This window comes from Panthera onca, chromosome A3 (genome assembly GCF_046562875.1).
Source record: "Panthera onca isolate mPanOnc1 chromosome A3, mPanOnc1 haplotype 2, whole genome shotgun sequence".
In the NCBI taxonomy this organism is placed as follows: Eukaryota; Metazoa; Chordata; class Mammalia; order Carnivora; family Felidae; genus Panthera; species Panthera onca.
Window position 1 is genome coordinate 7,757,217 of NC_138341.1, and position 6,599 is coordinate 7,763,815.

The window sequence follows — 6,599 nt, forward strand, 5'->3', positions numbered from 1 at the left end:
GTAATAAGATTGAAGATCAGTTTATCTTTTCCCATCAGTAAAAGATGATTTTTCCATGTAGTATCTATTTTTGAATTTTTTTTAATGTTTATTTTTGAGAGAGAGAGACACAGAGTGTAAGGGGGAAGGGGTAGAGAGAGAGGGAGACACAGAATCCAAAGCAGGCTCCAGGCACTGAGCTGTCAGCCCAGAGCCCAATGCAGGGCTCAAACCTACGAACTGTGAGATCACGACCTGAGCCAAAGTTGGACATTTAACTGACTGAGCCACCCAGGCGCCCCTCCATGTAGTATATTTTTAAACTTACTGCTTTCTGCTTTCTATTTCTACTTTATTTTGTTCTAGATGTAATTTTCTCTTCCTATGCCAATACTATATTTATTTGAATTGAGTGGCTTTCTGGTATGTCTTGGTCTGGTAATGCAAATTCCTCTAATTATTCTTTAAAAAAAATTGGTATTCTGAAGACTTTATTTTCCAAAATAAACCTTATAATCATTTTATACAACTCTCTGTCCTTAAAAAGAAAAAAAACAATAACTCTGTTGGGAGTCTATTTGGAATTGAATTAATATACATTAATTAACCTTAAATATATATTATATCTTCTCATCCAGGAATAGGATATGGCTTTCCTTTTGTTCTTGTCCTGGTTTATGTGATTTATAATATTTTATTGTTCTTATGTAAAATATTTTTCTTTTCTTTTTTTAAAATGTTTTATTTATTCTTGAGAGAGAGAGAGAGACAGAGTATGAGCGAGGGAGGGGCATAGAGAGAGAGGGACGCAGAATCCGAAGCAGGCTCCAGGCTCTGAGCTGTCAGCACAGAGCCTGACGCGGGGCTCGAACTCACCAACTGTGAGATCATGACCTGAGCCGAAGTCGGATGCTCAACTGAGCCACCCGGGAGCCCATAAAATAATTTTCTTTTTAGCATATTGTATTTCTAAATATTCAAAAGTTTTATTTGTTATTGTGATAACTTTTTTCCATTTCTAGTTACTTAAAGGTAGAATAGACACTATCAATGTTTGTATATTTATCTTGTATCTAGCTATGTTAGCAAGTACTTTTTAATTCTAGTCACTTTGCTAATTTGGGGGTTTCTAAGTATATAGTCGTATCGTCAACAACAATAGACAAATTCATTCCTTGTTTTCTGACATTCAAATCAGTTTCATAATGTTGCTATCTTATTGCACTGGCTGGAACCACCAAGACCATGTTCAGAAATAATAATGGTGGTAGTATCATCATTGCTTAGTTCCTGATTTAATTGAACATGGTCCTAAAGGTTTAGAAAACTATTCTCCATTTTAGAAAACTATTCTCTGTTGGTTCTTGGTGAAAGGTATTTTTTCTAAAGTTTCCATGTCTATTGTTTAGAATTTTTAAGGAAAGGATGCTTGTCAAATGCTTTTTAGGCTCAATTAATGTGTGTGTGTGTGTGTGTGTGTGTGTGTGTGTGTGTGTGATTTGTATTCTTTAAATTGCTCAAACTTTGTTTTTCAGGAAGAGACTTTCATGCTTAGAAATTTACACAGGCATATAGTCTGTTTCTCATTCTTTCTGTTTCAATTCATTTCTATGGTTTAACAAAGACAAAAATCAAGCAAAAAACATCATTTTCAAAGACTAATGTCATGGGAAGAAAATTGTGAAATGAGTTAAAGTGGAGAAAAATCTAGGATGCAAAACCCTATACAGCATGTTCCCTGTGCCTTAAAAGAAACACCTATCTATACTAGAAAAAATTCAGGAAGGAAACACATAATGTTAGTAGAAATATGGATGGTTTTTATATCGTTCCTGGTAGTTCTCTGTCCGCTCAAGATTTTCTACAGTACATTTGGCATCCTGTTATAATCAGGAGGAAGACCACATTTTAATTTTGAGGTGACAATGGCAAGACTTTATGTCTCCTTAGATGAAAACAGCACCCAGGGTGCTCACAGTACAGCCTTGTTGGAGCTCAGTGAAGGATTGAGGCTCACAGATTCTGCATGGTTCTCATTACCTCCCAATGGTTTCCTTATAGAGACCTACGTTACAATATTTTATTTCATGCAAAGTTCCTGCTCCTTCCAGCACTTGTTGACCCTCTAACCCAGGACAGTGCCACTTGATAAGAGGCTTTCTGCCACCCAGCCTGGAGTGGTGGGGCCAAGTCTGAAATGGGGTCCAGGAGACCAGCCCAGTCTTGTCTTGTCTCTGTCCTTTTCCTGCTGTGTGACCTTGGGAAAGTCGCTCAGTGTCTCGGAGCCATAAAATAGCTCCTCACTCATAAGATGGGGACAATCACACCCGATTCCCCATACAGTTGGTTGTGTGGACCAAAATCCAAAAGAGACTATACAGGTGGGACTACCATCCAGTGTAGCACAAGCCCAAGGGATTGTTCTTGCCTCCACAGAGAGAGCTCTTTGCCATCGTCTGAACAACCTGATTGCAAAACAATTCTACTTAATTGGATTTATCTGAGTAGGTCAAATAATAATAATAATTACTGAGAGTGGTAATCATATCAAGAACAGCTCACCATGCTTCTATTACATAAGCTGAGCTTCTCTCCAACGCCCCGATTTGAAAGCCTCTCCCATTCACCTACTTGTGACTCAGGGATCCCAGATCAATCCTGTGCTTGGAGAAAGGCTCTCAGCCTTGTCATCCTGGCTTTGGTCTCTTCACACCCAGCCACAAAGTAAGTATGAGCGGATTGCTCAACCTGCTTTGAAACACACATTGTCACTGCTTTCCATACAGATGAGGGGTTTTAAGAAGGCCAAAGTGGCGAATGATGCCATGGTGTCATCTGTTCTTTCAGCCAAAGTGCGTTTAAAGCACCCCTCCCCCACCCAACACAGATTCACCCCGGGGAGCCCTCAGAGATCCCTTTCCACCACAGTCCCTGGTGCCCCTGTTCCCGAACCTGGTTCTTTTCTCCAGCTCCCCAGGGAGTCAGTGGTGGGGTGGGGGTGGGTAGAGAGGGTCCTGGACCCCTAATGGAGCTCCTACACCCAGTCTGGGCCTCACTCCCCTTTAGTAAGCCTCGCCACTGATGAGAACCCGCTCCAGTCCAACATTTCATCCTGTGACATTTGGTTCCAAGGGAAATCTCAGCTGGTCCCCAAGGGGGCAAGGAGGGAGCGTGCTTCAGGGAGGGTCGGGGGCCCACAGAGGGCAGGCCCTGGTGCTGTGCTTGAGCGGCCCTCCCTTTAGTTCCGTCTGCGAAGCCTTCTCGCCCACCAGAACTGAGAACAACTGGTAGAGGCCTCTCTTCTCCTATATTTCAAGGGGAAAATGACTGCTTACAACTTTTCAGAGAAATGAAATCAAGCCACCTTCCCAGGGGAGCCTTGGTCATTGGCCCATTTTCACCCATTGTGCTGGAACTCAGGGACCCTGCCATTCTGGACACTCTGGCCTTTAGCTTGGGAAACTTTTTCTTGAATTATTTTGTCAACTGCTTCCTCTCCTCTTTTTCTCTTTCTGGAGGGTATTCTAGTCTCTTCTATTTTAATTGGGCCTCCTGCACAAGACTGTTCATTTTCTTGTTTTTCTTCTCTGGAACCTTCACGTACCGTTTCGCTTTACTTCCTGGGAGAGTTCCTCAACTGAATTTTCCAGTCCTTCTATCGAGCATTTTATTACTGCTTCCTTCATGAGTGGAATTAATATTCCTTTCAGAATTTCAATATGAATGATTTTTTTCTTCTCCTTACATAGACTGTGTTTTCTGGCTTATTTGCTGGTGTCTCTGTAGATCCAGGTTCCGGGTCCTTGGCTGTCTGAAGTGCTGAAATGGCAATTAGAAGCGCTGGGCACGTAGGCAGGACTATAGAGTCATTGCCCTAGGCCTTTCTTGGGGAGACGGTGTGCCCAACATGTCTGTATCTTTAGGTCTTTATTTTGGTGCTGATAGAAATTCCAAAAGGCAGCCAGGTATCAAGATACAATTGGGTTTTTCCACTAACTTCTTCCATTTGAGAGCATGGCCGCAGGGTCACACTGTCTAGTGAGGAGACATAAGGGACAGCAGGACTTGCCTTGTAGGTGGTGGCCCAGGACACCAGGCCTAAGAAGTGTGGTGGCCCGGACGCCCCCGGCTGAGGCTGCTTCGAGGCAGTGTTGTGTGGCCTGCACACCAGCCACAATGTGGGGGACATTCTTAGGGTGCTTCTGGCAACGCTGACCGAGGACCCCCCTCTGGCGAGGAGGACGTGCTCACCCCTCTCCTCACGGGCCTCCCTGATCTTGCTGACAGACCCTCTCCCCCAACCCACCGGCCCCTCCACCTCCTCAAGGTACCTCACAGCCTCAACACCACCTTGCCCCTGCCAGCTCCTGTGGGGACCCGGCCGAGGGCTCCGGGCACAGGCTGGCTTCGCTCCGTGCCTTGGAGGGCGGGCCAGGCCACCCAGCCTGCTCGCGGCTGGGGCAGAGAAAGGGCAAGTCCAAGAGGAGCTTTTAGCATCCGGCTGACCAAGACCTTGAGTGTGACCGGGGAAGACTGTCTCATGACCAATTAAGATTCAACAGGTGAGCCTAAAAGAACAAAGAGGGGCCCACAGGTGAAGGAGAGAGAGAAAGGTAGGGGCTGGTATTGTAGAACTCGTTTAAACCTTAGATGTTGTTGTATAACGGCGCTTTTTTTCCTTTTAATTTTCTTAATGTTTATTAATTTTTGAGAGAGAGACAGGGACAGAGTGCCAGTGGGGGAGGGGCAGAGAGGGAGGGAGACTCAGAATCCGAAGCAGGATCCAAGCTCTGAGCTGTCAGCACGGAGCCCGACGCGGGGCTCGAACCCACAAACCGTGAGATCATGACCTGAGCTGAAGTGGGACGCTCAACCGACTGAGCCACCCAGGCGCCCCGGGGATTCTTATTTTGAAAGAGCTAATCCAAGAGGAAACCGTGTTAGGTTTTCTCAGATCTGCCACCCCTGAGAGAAGCCTGAATGTTCAGGCCGTGGGACTGTACCCGGGCGCCTGCCGCTGGCCGAGTGGCACTGGGGAGGGGCTCCTGGTTTCCCAAGGCTCTGCTTGTGGCTGGGACATGGTCAGGGCAGAAGGGATCCTGGGGCCTTCAGGGCCTGGAGCTCACTGAGTCCGACCTTCCACCTCAGGGAGGAGGGCCTGAGTCTCCAGATCCGGAAGTGGGAAAAGCAGCCCCCACCGTGGGTGAGAGGCAGGGCTGGGTGACCCCCCAGCCAGTCCAAAGTGGTCACGGGGGACTGCAGGGAGCGGCTATCGTGACCGCTGCTGGGTATGGCAGTGAGCTGGGTGAGCCCCAGCCAATCCTTCATTGAACATGGGAGAGCAGATTCACACAAAACACGATCAGTTTATAAAATTCCAATTTCCGTAGTGCTCTCGGAAAGACAGATACCCCAGAACGTAGGACCAGATCAAATACGCTAACTGCACCTACTGTGGAATTTCCGTTGGGTGAGTAAAGTCACCCCAGCAACATAGGGTGAGGATCCAGGCTCTTCTCTCAGTCAAAAGAGGATGTGCCGTATCCAGCCAGTGTCGACCCCGAGCGGGTGTTGGCGACCCGGCCAGTGGGGTTTCTCTAGATGGCCTGACTCAGTGAGAACCTCCCGAGTGAGGAGCGTGGGCAGAAGCTCAGACGATTCACCGCTTGATTCCCCAAGGAATCTTTCATTCATTCAGGCTCTGGGTCTAGTTTACAGCCTATCCAGGGTCTTCTGTTCTGACTGGTCTTGTTTCTGCCCTACCGGGAAACTTGCGACGACTTCTGCCCCCCGAGATGCTGTATCTCAGAAACCGCGCTCTTAATATCCTCCTGAGTGTCTCCTGCGACTGAGTCACGGCTCTTCCTATTTGCAATTCCTTTCCGAAGATGCTACATGTTGCCTGCAGGCGTTGGAAGGCGCCACTCACACCAAGCATTTAATTTAAAGACTTAACCCCCAGGACAAGAGAGTATTATTATTATTATTATTATTTATCACATTTAAAGTGTTCCATCTCTGAGCCGCCGGGTACTCATAAAGTGAACAATGCTCCTATTTAGGCACCCTAGTTAGAGCTAAATGTCCTGAGTCGTCAGTTTGAAGCAGGCTGTGGAATCAGAGAGGAGGGATGGGGATCCCCAATAATGCTCAGAATGCTTGCTTTCCAAAGACAGAGGGATTTTAACTCACAGACGTGCCATAGGGTCCGCGGTGTCCAGGAGCTTCCCCCATTGCACTCTTTGGTGGCATTCATAGCCGTCTAGTTCCGGAACAAGGGAGCCGCCTTGTTCTGCAAACATTAACGGAAGCCTGGAGTCAGATCCCGAAGACAGAGAGCTGGCTGAGCCCGGGTTACCGCCCCCCAACCCGTTCTCAGTGCGCTGGAGGAGGCAGATGAGTCCATAGTGAGGATCAGCACGCTGGGCCCCTAGAAACAGGGGGGTTGCTGGAGGTCAGCAATGGTATTCTAGGGGGCTGAGAGCGTCCCGAGAGGAACAGTCCTCTTTCCCTGCCACATGGGCCCTGTGCTCAGGGTTCTTGGCCCCACACCGTCAGAGAGACCTGGGCTCACGGGGACACTTTCAGACAACCAGTGAGGAGGCCGAGGGGCTTATAAC